At 45.7% G+C, this 15,904-nt stretch overlaps 1 non-coding gene and 1 pseudogene across 1 annotated transcript; both read left to right on the forward strand.

The window, feature by feature from the left end:
* The first annotated feature begins 341 nt into the window (after positions 1-341).
* Positions 342-15,904, forward strand: part of LOC115934555 (putative uncharacterized protein FLJ46235) — a 47,506-nt pseudogene continuing 31,943 nt past the window's right edge.
* LOC115932233 (U6 spliceosomal RNA) lies at positions 15,171-15,274 on the forward strand. Its single transcript, XR_004068550.2, has one exon. It is a non-coding gene; the product is annotated as a U6 spliceosomal RNA (small nuclear RNA).

Raw genomic sequence — 15,904 nt, forward strand, 5'->3', positions numbered from 1 at the left:
GTGAGAGGCAGGGGTACCAGGATTAGGTTGGAATACCTGGGGGTGCTCTGAGGCTCCCCAAGTTTCCGTGGTCTTGGCCGGCTGTGCTGCTGGCCTGGGCATCTGATGGGCCTGCAAGGGTGGTCCAGGGGCTAGGGCAGGGACTTTGGAGTCACGCTGTTGGCTTTGAATCCAGACTCCTACACTTGGTAGCTGTGAACTCTCCATGTGTCAGGGACCTGCAGAACTGAGCTCTGTCTGAGCCACGTTCCATCCAGGCACTGCGGATCCATCCAGAGGGGCACTGCCTCAGTTTGCTCACTATTCACTGCCTTCTCAAGCAGACCCTTGTCTCCTTCTAGGCCCTCACAATCCAGTGGAGGAGACGAAACTCATCTGCCTCTGTCCCTCTGGGCACGCCTCATGCCAGGTGCATCTGTGGACAGGGGCCATGCTCCTGGGCTTCCAAAGTTGGAGAAAGCTGCCAGGCTCAGGTGGGTACATCACAGCAGCTGCTGCCCTCTGGACACAGTGACAAAAGAACACTCTGGGCCTGGAGCCCTGGTCTGGGGCATTGGGCAAGGCTGTTGCACTTCTCTGAGCCTATTTCCCCATCTGGAAAGTGCGCTGATTGTATCTCCCTGTGGGCACTGAGGGCTCAGTGTTAGTTTGAGAGCCAGTATCTGGGGTTTGGGCTGTAATTCCCCGTCAGCCCCATAGCTGCGGGGAACCAGGGACTTTGTTGGGATTACCCTAGGCATCAGTCTAGCTTCCTGCCCCTGGCTTGGGCTCAGCACCTGAGGTAGTCTAGGGGGTAGGTGGTCCTGGTGGGGGCTGGGGCTTTTCCCCAGACTGAGCTCACACCCAGAGCCAGAAATCTTGGTGCCTGCTCTGGGCAAAGGTGCCAGCCTGTGCGACAAGAGCGTAACTCCATCTCCAAAACAAAACAAAAAACCTTGCATCATTTCAAGGGGCTCACACCTCCCTAAGGGCCTGGTAATTGGCCGGCTCTGGCCTGCATTTGGCCCCGAGGGTGTAGGTAACACCCCACCTTACCTGGTTTCTTCCTGCCAGGGCCAATCTTCAGACCTCAGGACTTTGCAGCCTATCCCACCTCCCCTCTGGCCAGCCTTGAGCCCTTGTGGTTCCGCTCTTTTTCCAGGCTATCTCCTGGTTGTCCTTCTGACTCGAGGCCTGGCTCATGCTGCTCCCCCTACCACTCACCAAGACCCACAAGGACCACTCCACACCCAGCTCAGCCCCATCCCCTCAGATAGTCCTTTCTCTTTCCTCAGGTGGCCAGGTGCATATCTTGGTGTGAGGACCTTCACTGTTTCTGGGAATGCCCTACTGGTCACCTTGGTGACAGAGACCAAGGCATTTACCTGATATGAGTGTCTTGGTTCACTGTCTACATGGCTAGGGAGGGAGTCAATAATAGGCTTTTCACTTGCTGCAAGGGCCAGTTCTCCTGGCCCCATGGCTCCAGGGATGGAGGACGCTGCAGGAGATGCACCGCTCACTTCCCAGCTGAGGACTGTGGGTCATCTCAGGGCGATTTCACAGTCCCCACATGCCCCACCCCCTCAGCTCTGCAAATACCAAGCAGTGCAGCCTGCCTAGGGAATGATGGGCTCGAGAGTGCCCAGGTAGTGCCCAGAGTGCCCTTGGCAGGCCCCTCACCTAGCTGCTTCCACAGCTCTGTAGCAAGAGTTCTAACCTTTTTTGACTGTGAAGCCTGCTGAGAATAAGAGCTGTGGACTGTTTTCCCAGAAAGGCATGTACATGCTCTCCACACAAAACCTTTCATCGTGGCAAAGCACAGTGGCTCATGTAATCCCAGAACTTTGGGAGGCGGAGCCAGTCGGATCACCTGAGGTCAGGAGTTCAAGACCAGCCTGCCCAACATGGTGAAACCCTGTCTCTACTAAAAATACAAAAAATTAGCCAGGCGTGGTGGCAGCCACCTGTAATCCCAGCTACTCCGGAGGCTGAGGCAGGAGAATCACTTGAACCCGGGAGGCGCAGGTTGTAGTATAGTGAGATCACGCCACTGCACTCCAGCCTGGGCGACAGGAGCGAAACTCTGTCTCAAAAAACAAAACAAAACAAAACCTTGCATCCTTTCAGGGGGCTCACACCTCCATAAGGGCCCAGTAATTAAACCCCTTGGGCCTGAGGGTGAGAAACTTTGTCTCAGTTCTTTCCCGAGTGATCAGCCCAGGGGTAAGGAAGGAGAAGCCAGAAAGCAGGACCCATGAGAAGGGCCCCCTCCTGGAGTTTGAGGCCCACTCCCTCCTGCCCCTGCCTCTCCTCTGTCCAGGACTCCTCCCTGCTCTGCCCTACTCCTGGGGCTGTAACCATGGGGAGCTGTGGTTTTCTGCAGGCCCCTGGGCACAAAGTGGGCAGGCTCACCTGGAGGCGATCAGAGTAACATGGCAGGAAGTGAGGGGGAAAGCCGCCCTGGTACTGCGCCTCTCTGCCCCCTGACGTCACTGGCATGCACTCCTCCCTCCCCTCACTCAGGCAGTGGCATGAGTTCCATGTGAGCGCTGGCCTGCTCCCTCTGCTGCCTCTTTTTTTTCTTGGGGCTACCATAACACTTTCCCTTCCCCAGCCCTGCCAACCTGGTGGGACATTGGGCTTCCCTCTCACAGGGTCCTGGGGACAGGCCCATCCTTTATCATACCCACAGAGAGACCCTTTTTTTCTTCAGGACCTGGGGAGCAGCCAGGTTCCATGAGTTAAATGCAGATCTGAACCAAGCTGGGATTAGGGTACACACTCTCCTCTACTGAAAAGTAGCTAGGGATTCCAACTAGGTGAGAAGGAGAGTGGGGCAGAGGCAGACCAGACAAGGACTGATCACCTGGAAAAAGCCGGCCATCAAAGGTCTTGGCAAATGCTGGGTTCAGTGGCTCACACCTGTAATCCCAGCACTTTGGGGGGCTGAGACAGGTGGACTACTTGAGGCAAGGAGTTCGAGTCCAGCCTGGGCAACATGGCAAAACCCCATCTCTACTAGAAATACAAAAATTAGCTAGGCATGCTACACTCCTGTAATCCCAGCTACTCAGGAGGCTGAGGCAGGAGAATCACCTGAACTGGGGAGGCAGAGGTCGAAGTGAGCCGAGATTGTGCCCCTGCACTCCAGTCTGGGAGACAGAGTGAAAGTGGGCCTCAAAAAAAAAAAAAAGAATATGGCCTTGGCAGAGAGGGGCCAACCCGGCAGTGCCTTCCCTTGGGTTTCTCCTGGGTAGGCCTCTGCCATGAGGAGGCGCTTCCTTCTGCCTGTCCATGGCCCACAGCAATGGAGTGTCTGCTTCTGGGGGCTGGGTGGGAGACTGCTGGCAGAACTGGAAACCTTCAGGTGGAGTTTTTTTGTTTTGTTTTGTTTTCGAGATGGAGCATCGCTCTGTTACCCAGGCTGGAGTGCAGTGGTGGAATCTCAGTTCACTGCAACCTCCGCCCCCCGGGTTCAAACAATTCTCCTGTCTCAGCCACCTGAGTAGCTGAGATTACAGGCATGTGCCACCATGCCCGGCTAATTTTTGTATTTTTTGTATAGATGGCATTTTGCCATGTTGGCCAGGCTGGTCTCGAACTCCTGACCTCAAGTGATCCACCCACCTCGGCCTCCCAAAGTGCCGGGATTACAGGCATGAGCCACTGAGCCCAGCCCCTTCAGGGGGGTTTTGAGGCTTCACTACAATACTAGTTTCCTGTGGCTGCTGCAACAAATTACCACACACTTAGTGACTTAAAACAACCAAAATGTATTCCCTTACAGGTCTGAAGGCCAGAGTTCTACAGTAAGTCCTACTGAGTCAAGGTGGGAGCAGGGTCGGTGGCTTCCGAGGCTCTGCGGGAGAATCCGTTTCCTGGCCGTGGAGGTGGCCTGCACTCCTCAGCTTGTGCTGCCCGTCTCGAATGACTGGAGTTTCCTGCTTCTGTCACTACACCTCCCACCCTCTCCATCACTTGCTCTGCTCTTATGAGGATCGGAGTGAGTACATCAACCCCAAAAGCCAAAGACCCTTAACTTCATTATATCTGCAAAGCCCCTTTTGCCATATAAGGTCATGTTCACCAGTTCCCGGGATTAGGATATGGGCATCTTGGGGGCATCAGCCTGCTACAGCTAGGCTGCAAAACTATTACACCCTCCTGGTGTTTCAATGATTGGGAGAAAAAGGGTTGGCATTTTTTGCTTAGGGTTCCCTCTTAAACTTGTATCTGTAAGGTCTGGGGTCCCTCTTAACCTTGTGTTTTTGTTTTTGTTTTTTTGAGGTGGAGTCTTGCTCTGTCATCCAGGCTGGCAGTGGCGTGGTCTTGGCTCACTGCAACGTCTGCCTCCTGGGTTCAAGTGATTCTCCTGCCTCAGCCTCCTGAGTAGCTGGGACTACAGGCACCCGCCACCATGCCCTGCTGTTTTGTATTTTTGGTAGGGACGGGGTGGGGGTGGGGCTAGGGAGGGGGGTTTTGGCTATGTTGCCCTGAGCTCAAAGCGATCCGCCTGCCTCTGCTGCCAAAGTGCTGGGATTACAGGCCTGCACCACTGCACCTGGCTGCTGTAAAGTCTTATTTCACACAGCTGAGACGTGTTTTAGGAAGTTTGCTAAAAGACCCCTGGAGACCTCCTCGTGGTGACCTCCCTGTTATTGTGTTTAATTTGATTGAACTTTTCTGCCCTCCTGCTTTTCAGCTTCTCTAATAGTCTCCCATTAAACCAATTCTAAGAACCACCAAAAAAGGGAAATTTTTTTTTGAAAGCAGTAAAATGATATGGACTGTTAGAATGTAAAATATATGAAATAAGTCATTATATGTTAGTGCTGCTCTGACATAGGGACGTATTATTGAGAATCAACTTTTGCTTGATTTTCAGAGAAATGGAATAATCGTATCGCTGATCTACGTAAACAAATTGAAGAATTGTCTGAAAGAAAATATGTTATGTCTAAACTGGAAAAGTCCTGTAATCTTATGTTCATGGGCGTTTACACAGTGGAGTTACTGTTCATCATGGGGGTACCGTGGACAAGCCCAGAGCTGCCGGCGAGTCATGCCATCCTTACACGTTTCTCCTTGGAAGGTGCTTTGTAGTGTCTACACACTTTGTTTCTAGATTGCTGCAAAGCTGAGGAAAAGTTGTATTTCTTTAATTATTAGTTAGCATTTCTTTTAAACTTTCAGTATGGAGATTGGAAATTTATTTACATATTTATTGTAAAGCCCTGGATCTTAGGGATTTCATTGAATTATTTATTTTTTTTTTTTGAGACAGAGCCTCACTCTGTCGCCCAGGCTGGAGTGCAGTGGCACGATCTCGGCTCACTGCAACCTCTGCCTCCCGGATTCAAGCAGTTCTCTGCCTCAGCCTCCTGAGCAGCTGGGATTACAGGCGCCAGCCACCACGCCTGGCTGATTTTTGTATTTTTAGTAGAGATGGGGTTTCATGATCTTGGCTAGGCTGGTCTTGAACTGCTGACCTCCTGATCCACTCACCTCAGCCTCCCAAAGTGCTGGGATTACAGGTGTGAGCCGCCATGCCTGGCCAAATATTATTTTTTTTAATGAATTGTTTCTCTTAGTCTACTTTGTTAAATTTGGAATTCATCTGGGCGCGGTGGCTCACACCTGTAATCCCAGCACTTTGGGAGGCCAAGGCAGGCAGATATCTAGGTCGGGAGTTCGAGACCAGCCTGACCAACATGGAGAAACCCCGTCTCTACTAAAAATACAAAATTAGACGGGCATGGTGGCACATGTCTGTAATCCCAGCTATTCGGGAGGCCAAGGCAGGAGAATGGCTTGAACCCAGGAGGCAGAGGTTGTGGTGAGCCGAGGTTGCACCATTGCACTCTAGCCTGGGCAAAAAGAGCAAAACTCCATCTCAAAATAAATAAATAAATAAATAAAATGTTCAGTACTCACCAAGGTGCCCCTATTGTCTCTACTTTTATCTTGATGCATCACTGAATTGATGTTAGATTTCAAATTCATCATTGCCCTTATACTATTCTATCCTGAAGCCACCTTTACATAATGATGAAAGAAATTAACGATTTGTTATTATCCTCTCTCTGTTGGTGTACATCAAATGCTCACCTAAAAAGAGCAACAACCAGTGGAAAACACATGATGTTTTTATTTGGATGACTATTTACTTGTAACCTACTAGCAAACTATAAAATTGTATGATATGCAGAATTTTAACTGAATTGCTTTAAGTGAACATTTAAACATGACAAACCATATTGATGGTATTTATGTTAATATACTTAAAATGAACATTTTTCTTCGTTGTGAGTAATATAACCTACTTCTCAATGAAAACCTAGCATTAAATTTGCTAATGAGTTCAATAACATTTCCATAATATTTTTAGTTACATGCTTAAGGTTCTCTTAGTGTTTCTCCCACTTTTTAATAGCTTATGCCTTTTTCGCCTTTGGTTTTTTTTGGTTCATTTTAAAGCAAAAATCTCACAACATGTGATACCTGGAAACACTGTAACCTAGTGGTAAGACCATAGGCCCTGGGGACACAGGCTGGCCATGTCTCTTCTCCTGTCTGAGCTTTAGTATCCTCTTTTGTGGTCATGAGAACTGAAGATCTGTCCCGAAGATTTGATAAGATAGTAAAGTGCCTCACATAATACCAGACATATAAATACACAGTAAATCATTCCTCCTTATATTTTTATTGATTGATTGATTGAGACAGAATCTTGCTCTTTTGCCCAGGCTGGAATGCAGTGGCGTGATCGTGATTTCTGCAACCTCCACCTCCTGGGTTCAGGCAATTCTCCTGCCTCAGCCTGCCAAGTAGCTGGGATTACAGGTGCCTGCCACCATGCCCAGCTAATTATTGTATTTTTAGTACAGACGGGGTTTTACCATGTTGGCCAGGCTGGTCTCGAACTCCCGACCTCATGATCTGCCTGCCTCGGCCTCCCAAACTGCTGGGATTACAGGTGTGAGCCACTGTGCCCAGCCTGTCTTTTCTCTTCACACCCATAGTTCATGATGAAATATTAAATATGTACTAGTGGATATTACTTTGCTGAATATTGCCTAGTGAATATTAAGTATTTATTCTCACCTTTCAGACGTGAACTTATGAATTCAACAGGTGAAGATTTACAACTTGATAAATCAGCTTCGTGAGGTACGTCTTCAGTCTTAAGTCAGATTAGAAGATTATGTGAAGTAATTAACACTTAACATTGATTTAATGGTAGCTTCCACATGAAATATTATGCCTCTAAGTATTAATTATGTCCTAGGACAGGAGAATTCATGTTGTCAAAATTCTCATACTCTCTAGAACAATAAACTCATTTTCTTTTTATTAGTAAATATTGCATTTATGGGTAGACAAAACTGAAAGAACAATATTTGTTCTACTTCTGAGATGCAAGATTCATCTGGCATAATGCATTGAACAGGTTATTATTGAAGTCTACACCAGTCAACTGAATAAGCATTCATCAAATGTCCATGATATGCAGGACATAAGTTTTCTTTTAGAGTATGGAACCATGCATATTATCTTTTAATTAGATGATTTAGTTAGATATGTTTTTAAAGAAATAGAAATATAAGATTTTCTTGTTTCGGCTCTGGAGTGGAGTGGGGACGAAACAGAATGGATTCACACTGTTTAGATTTACTAAAATGGAAGGATTGCAGCAAGATCATATCCCTAGTCTCCCCGTAGCAAATGTCACCTGCTAGCTGTTTTGTTTTTTTTTTTTTTGTAAGTTGAAGTTTTGTTCTGTCGCCCACGCTGGAGTGCAGTGGTATGATCTCTCAGCTCATGGCAAGCTCACCTCCTGGGTTCAAGCAATTCTCCCTGCCTCGGCCTCCTACAGGCCTACAGGCCTCTGCCACCACGCCTGCCTAATTTTTGTATTTGTAGTAGAGTTGGGGTTTCACCATGTTGGCCAGGCTGGCCTCGAACTCCTGACTTCAGGAGATTCACCCACCTCAGCCTCCCAAAGTGCTGGGATTATGGGTGTGAGTCACTGCACTTGGATTTAATGGGATATTTCACTACAGGCTTTGGTAAACAGAATATTAGCATTTTTGGTGTTCTTTTTATTTTACTCATAGTATTTTTCTTTGGACTTAATCACAATAACAGAGTTAAAGATCAAAGTGTAAAAGTTAAAGACCAGTACAGATTCAATAATTATTCTTTTCTACATACTGTGTTTAAATGATATCCCTTTTTCTTTTTGTTCTTATAGCTCGAGCTGTAAAAGCCAAAGGTCCGGTGATGATCCCATACCCTTTTTTCCAGTCTCATGTTGAAGATTTTTATGTAGAAGGCCTTCCCGAAGGAATTTTTTTTTTTTTTTTGAGATGGAGTTTTCACTCTTATCGCCCAGGCTGGGGTGCAATGGCGCAACCTTGCTGGTCACTGCAACCTCTGCCTCCTGGGTTCAAGAAATTCTCCTGCCTTAGCCTCCCAAGTCGCTGGGATTACAGATACCCACCACCACACCAGGCTAATTTTTGTATTTTTAGTGGAGATGGGGTTTCACCACGTTGGCCAGGCCAGTCTCGAACTCCTGACGTCAAGTGATCTTCCCGCCTCTGCCTCCCAGAGTGCTGAGATTACAGACATGAACCCATGCCTGGCCAGGAATTTTGTTTTTTAGGAAGGCTTTCTACTAATGGAATTCCTGGCCTTGAGAGGATATTACTTTCGAAGGAAAGGATTTTTTTGTTATTAAAAGGTAAGATTCTTGGATTCTTATTGGACTGTTATCTCTGTTATGAGTAATCCATCTTTAGTCATTCACCACTAGGGTTGTATTTAATTAAGTCTGAGTTATTTTATGGTGGTTTTGTTTTGTTTTGTTTTTACCGAATTTTGTTCTCATTGCCCTGGCTTGAGGGCAATGGCGTGATCTCAGGTCACCACATTCTCTGCCTTCCGGGTTCAAGCAGTTCTCCTGCCTCAGCCTCCTGAGTAGCTGGATTTACAGGCATGCGCCACCACGCCTGGCTAATTTTTTGTATTTTTAGTAGAGATGGTGTTTCACCATGTTGACCAGGCTGGTCTAGAACTCCTAACCTTGGGTGATCCACCCGCCTCCGCCTCCCAAAGTGCTGGGATTACAGGCATGAGCCACCGCGCCGGGCCTGGGCCTGCTTCTTTCTCTTTTTCTTTTTTTTTCATTAGCAGCTGAAAATTGGTGCCTTATTCAGACACAAGCAAAAGGACATTAGCCCAGCTTTGGAAATAGGTGTGAGCCCATATATGATTTTCCTAGTTTCTCCTCCCCCTTTGCTTTTTGCTCTCTTATTAGTATGTTAATTGTTTTCACTATCTGAATCTTTTTTCCCCATTTCTTTGGCAGACATTTTTACTTGTCTCGGAAGAGTAGGTGAAGAGCTGTTTTTAGGACTCTTTGAAAGGGTACAGTATGGGTGACAGTCTTGGCTAATGGTAACAGCCAGCGAGCTGGGGTCAGCGTGAGCTGGAATCAGTTCAAATTAGCAAAGCACTGGCACTCAGTGGCAGGAATACAAGTGACTGCAAAGTGTTAAACACATCTGGAAAGGGATACTGACATCATCCTCAGAATCTGTGGGGAGTTCACATAGCCAGTTAAGACCCATTCCTCTTTGACCCTATAAAGATTCTTTAAAGAATAATACCCTTAGTGGTTTTCTAGCCGGCTTCCTGCTTATTTATCTTTGAGGACAACATGCCTTGTGGAGCTCCACAGGCCCCAGAGGGGTATGGATTCTGCATTTGAAAGTGCTGAAGCTGAGAGACTGGGTCTTGGTGGACCCCAGGAGGTCTGTTTCTCCTCTACTCATTGTTCCTTTTTTTCCCAGCAGCTGGCATTGCCGTTTAAATGGGTTGTTCTTTGCTGTTTTAAGTTGTTTCTTAGTGGTGTGTCAGGATTTGGGTTTCCTGAATACTTTCCAAGCTGGTGACTTGAGTGGTGGTTAGGGAGGAGCTGTTTTAGGGCTGTTCTGGAGCTATTGAGGTCAGCTGTCTAGATACTCCCAGCTTGTCTGTTGAGGAGAATGCTGTTCTCATTGTGCTGCCTTTGGTGGTGCTGTGTGTGGCTCTTTAGATGTGGGTGGAGGTGAGCTGGGGGAGTTAATGAGATCTTTTTTAGGTGCTTTTGATAAAGTAGCCTGCACTACAGGATTCATTGTGACTTTTTTCCTTAACCTGTGCATTTCTCTCTGCTAGCTTTTGCTGTCTTTCTCATGCCTTTGATTTTCCCAGCTCCTCTTGGTTGAATTAACATAAGTGCTCTGCTATGGTTTAAATGTGTCCCCCAAAGTTTATGTGCTGGAAACTGAATCCTCAATGCAACAGTTGGGATGTGGGGCCTAATAAAATAGCCTTCATGAATGAGTTAATGTCGTTATTGTGGTAATAGATTAGTAATCACAGAGTGGGCTTATTATAAAACAGAGTTCAGCCCCTTTTGCCCTCTTGCTTTCTTGCACTCTCTTTTCCTTCTGCCTTCTGTAGTGGGATGATGCAGCAAGAAGACCCTTACCAGATGCAGGCCCCTCAACCTTGGACTTCCTAACATCCAGAACTGTTAAGAAATAAAATTTTTTCCTTTCCTTTCCTTTCCTTCCTCCTTTCCCTTCTCCTCCCTTTTCTTCCCTTCCCCTCCCTCCCTTTCTCTCTCCCTCCCTCCTTCCCTCCCTTCCTCCTTCCCTCTTTCCCTCTTTCCCTTCCTTCCTTTCCTTCCTTCCCTTCCTGCCTTTCCTTCCCTCCTTCCCTTTTTCCCTCCTTCCCTCCTTCCTTCCTTTTTTCTTTCCTTCCTTTTTATAAATTATGCAGTCTGTGGTATTCTTTTATAGAAGCATGAAATGGACAAAGACAGACTCCATTTTCAAGAGCAAGCACTTTTGTAGTTTCTGAGCGAATTATGACTGCAAAGGAAGTTCTATAGGTAACCTCAGATCCACTACCTAGGAAGCATGCTACCAAGCAGACCTATAATCTAGGATTTGATCAAGTGCTGGGCAACATGATACCTCTGCAATTTAGCACCTCCCTATATACCTCCAGTTGGCTCAGCCCATCAGGGCTAAAACTACCCCTCATATCGTAGTGTCTCTTGTAGGCAGAAGCCTTGCCTAAACCCTAAGCTGTTTGGCTCACATTCTGTCTTGTGCTTTTTTTGTAGGGGGTTCAAATATACACAAAAGAAATATGTTGAACCTCCATGCACCCAACCCACAGATTAAGCAGTTACCTCCATTTTTCCAGATTTGTTTCATCTGCTTCAGTCTCCCTAAAAATTTATGTTTGTACAGGAAAAACTGAATAAATAGCTAATTCTCCACCCTACCTCTCATCTTAAGTCACTTTTCAGAGTAGTAAGTTAGTGACCTAGTAACCTTCCCTCTAATGACCAATAGTTTTTTTTCTGAATACCATTATGAAGTCATAGATTATTGTTTGCATTTGATGTATTTCAGGCCATTGCAGTCTTTATTGTTTTGGATGCTTACATTGTCTTATCTAGGTTAATAATTATCTCTTCAAGTTGACTTTCATGTCTTTTTGACGTGATCCTGTTGGACTTTGATGGCTTCCTTGCTTTCTGGCAAAAAAGATGTTCCAGGATCAATATACTGCACCATACATGGAGTCAGCCATTTCTCTAGGGAACCTTGATTCCTTTTAGTAGAGAACACAGTTTGAGGTCTTGGACTGAATGACTTTTGTGAACCTCCTCTCCTGAGACTACAGCCTGCATCCCTGCATATAGCCCGTTTGGAGCTCTTGCTAGGCACCAACAGATCTCCTAAAACTGCTATATAGTTCTGCCTCACTCTTACAAAGATTCATCTCTTGAGAGTTTTGTGCTCTACCCCTAGATGTGGTCTTTCTGGTTCGGAAGCTTTTGCTTCAGTCACCCTGAATTTTTCCAGCCCTATGCATGCTATACCTTGGATTGCCAACTTGCCCTCACTGAAGCCAGTTTCTCTGGTTAGAATAGTTGCCCCAACCAGTGCCTAATACTCTAGTAAACAAGGTTCTACCTGGGCTTAGGTTAACTTTTGCTCCTTTGGGCCCTGTGTTCTACCAGCATTCCATTTATCTGAAACTCTCCCTCACCTTAAGAACTTATCTGTTCTTTAATGATTTACTGCTGCTTCCTGGGTTCGAAAGAACCCAGTTCAGGAGTTTCTGTTTTAGTGTGAGATCTTACAGGCCTGTCTCATCAGGTTGGTGTCAGCGCAGCTAGGATTAGGCAGAATTGGGTGGGGGCTGTAGTGCATTTTTGGCACAGCATGTACCTGTCTGACTAATTCTGTCTTTTCTTTCCTGTTGCAATTCATGGGTCTTAGCATCTTCTGAATGGTGTTTAGTAGGTCATCCTGTTGATTTCCTGCTAGGGAGTAGCATACTCTGGCTCTGTACCATTGGCCAAGGGACTTAAGGATAGATGAAGGGCTGCAGTTTTGTTAAATGGAACAATATGAAGAGATGGCATTGTAAAAAAAAAAAAAGGCTTGGCAGCAGGGCCCATTTGAATGGTTGGTCTTTGGCTCTTGTGTTGATATAGGCAGATCCTTGATGGGAATTTGGAATGATCCCAAATATTGTAGATCACTGGTACATCAAGTCATCCTCAAGGTTGTCTGTGTAACAGTCTTGAATGATATTTTGTCAGTCTTTGGAGATTCTCTGTATAGGGTTTAATCATTTAGTTATTTCAGTTGAGCCTGTTTAGTTTCTTTGCAAAGAGATAAGAAATGTGAAAGAAATGCAGACATTAGGGAAAAAAGTCAGAAGCCTTGTTTCCCCACCCTCTACTTGGGTTCTGGAACTGGACTCATAGGTGAGTAGTGAGGAGCTGGGCCCAAGCACATTAATCCTAGATCTGGCTTGGCTTTGCGCTCGCTCCAGTTCTTGTATCAAATTCACTTCAAGCCACCCAGAGTAGTATGTAGAGGAGTCATTCAGGACCGTGCTTATACTTCATTATATCAAATTGGAGATCCAGTAATTTATAGCCTATTATTTCTGGAGTCTGGAGATGGCTCTACATAAGATTTGCTGAAGCAAATTTTATTACATTAGAAGAGAACCTAGCTGGCTGCATCCTACACTGGAAGCTTTTAGATGCTAATAAGGAGGTCATGTAAAGGTCACAGAATGACTCTGGAATCCATTCCCCGCCAAGAAAGAATAATGACATTCTGTATTGGCCTCTTTTCATTTCCCTTTGATTTTGAGTAACAAATTCTCTCCTCACTTCCCAGCTGAACGGTTTGGGAGTCTCTGTTCCCTAGAAAGACTCTTGTCACATACCCATCAGATTAAATTAGGTGAAAACTCTTTGGCCTTCATGAATGTTGAAGGATTTCAGAGGGCTAATGGAAATTCTTCTAGAAGTAACTGCAACCTCTGCCTTCCGGGTTCAAGCGATCTTCCTGCCTCAGCCTCCCGAGTAGCTGGGATTACAGGCGTCCACCACCATGCCCAACTAATTTTTGTATTTTTAGTAGAGACGGGGTTTCACCATGTTGGCCAGGCTGGTCTAGAACTTTTGACCTCAGGTGATCCGCCCGCCTCTGCCTCCCAAAGTGCTGGGATTACAGGCGTGATCCACCGCGCCCGGTTAAACTTCAGTTTTTCATGTTCCATGCATAGGTCAGGGTCTTAGGGAGTGATCCATTCTAGCAGAACTCCCTGGATTTTAAGGCAGGTGTTCCATTTATTAATTGACAAAGGAGGCATATTTCTCCCCTGGTAACCCAAAGATTTAGGTCATTTTCCCAGAGACTCCATTTCCACTGTGAGGGTTCTTGGAAAACTAAGCGGAGGATGAGGAAAAGTCTGTGAACAAGCTTGCTGGTCTCTCCCTGTCCTACAAAAGAGCATACCTCTTCTGTAACCAGAAGCCCTTTTGATTAGTCAAGGCTGGACAGACTGAGATTAGGGGTGTGTGTGTGTGTGTGTGTGTGTGTGTGTGTGTGTCTTGAGACAGGGTCTCACTCTGTCACCCAGGCTGGAGTGCAGTGGTGAGATCAGAGCTCACTGCAGCTTCCACTTCCTGGGCTCAAGCAATCCTCCTATTTCAGCCTCCAGAGTAGCTGGGACTATACAAATGTTTTACCGCACCCAGTTCATTTTCTAATTTTTTGTAGAGATGAGGTTTCACTCTGTTGCTCAGGCTGGTCTTGAACTCCTGGCCTCACGGGATCCTCCTGCCTTAGTCTCCCAGTGGGCTGGGATTATAGGTATGAGCCACCTCACCTGACCTGCAACGATTTTTCAACAATGTAATTTCTCTTTTACAGAGCCACCTAAGCTGAAGATTCCCTTGAGAACAAGTACTGTCCTGTGGTTTCATGGCCTTTCTTCCATTTGTGGTTCTTGCGAAGTGGAATTTAAATGACATCTTATCAAGATGGATAAACCCTAGTTTCCCAGTGCTGGAATATAGAAAATGGATGGACAAGTAAATCCCACTCAGCACCCATAGTCCAGGCATGGGGACCTCAACACACCTGAGCCCCAGACATCACCTTTCATTGTGAGTAGCTCTGAGATGACACTTCTGCTGTTCCCAATTCCAGCATTAATTGGATTAGATAGTTATTTTATGAAGAATTTTCATATGCCACAATCCTGACCATATCTTCAAGTGAACAGAAAAATTCTATTAAAAAGTCAGCCTTCTGTCTCACTCTGTTGCCCAGACTGGAGTGCAGTGGTGCAGTTGTGGCTCACTGCAGCCTCAGCCTCCTGGGCTCAAGTAATCCTCCTTTCTCAGCCTCACAGGTAGCTGGGACTACAGGTGCTTGTCATCACACCTCACTAATTTTCCCATTTGTGTTATATGTGGATTCCACTGGACTGACTTCGAAAACTTGAGTATGCATGGATTTTGGTATACACAGAAATGGGAGAGCTGGAACTAATCCCCCCATATACCAAGGGACAAATTGTATCTGTTTGTATCTGTATTGTACAATTATACTGTAGGAGACGTTATGTTCCATGACAATGGTAATTTTTAATGACAATTTTTAATTGAGTGAAATTACCATAAAAATATAATAGTAGCAGCTAATATTTACTGAGCTGTTACTAGGTGCCTATAAATAGCATAGATTTTTAAATTCTCCATAATTCTTCCTTATTTCACTTAACCACTCTATCTTAAATTACTCATGCTTGCCTTAGTAGCACACATACTTAAGTTGGAACAATAGAGAGATTGGCATGGCCTCTGTGAAAGAATGACATGCAAATTTGTGAAGCATTCCGTATTTTTTTAAAAAAGAGAAAAAAATTGCTCCCAGATTTTCACTGTGTTTGTGCATATGACCTTTTGTTTAGTTTGAATTATATCCAAAGATGAAATTTCCAGAAGTGAGATTACTGTGAGTCACAGGGCATGAGCATTCTTACTACCCTTGATGTAAATTGCAAAGCTTTCAGGCATGGTGGCTGTCAGCCTGTAATTCCAGCACTTTGGGAGGCTGAGGTGGGAGGATTGCTTAAGGCCAGGAGTTGGAGGAGGCAGTATAATGAGTCACTGTCTGTATGATTTAAAAAAAATTTCCAAGCTTTATCCTGGAAGGCTTATATACATTTTAAACACCACTAATACTACAAGAAAATGGCCATTTCACTGCACCTTCGCCCACACAGGTATTATAATTTAACAAGTTATTTTCTGTGTGATAAATGAAAGACCTCATATTATTACTTTGTCACCCCCCCTTTTTTTTTTTTTTTTTGAGACGCAGTCTCGCTCTGTCGACCACGCTGGAGTGCAGTGTTGTGATCTCGGCTCACTGCAACCTCTGCCTCCCAGGTTCAAGCGATTCTCCTGCCTCAGCCTCCTGAGTAGCTGGGATTACAGGCACATGCCACCATGCCCGGCTAATTTTTGTATTTT

Source organism: Gorilla gorilla, chromosome 6, assembly GCF_029281585.2.
Source record: "Gorilla gorilla gorilla isolate KB3781 chromosome 6, NHGRI_mGorGor1-v2.1_pri, whole genome shotgun sequence".
Classification (NCBI taxonomy): Eukaryota; Metazoa; Chordata; class Mammalia; order Primates; family Hominidae; genus Gorilla; species Gorilla gorilla.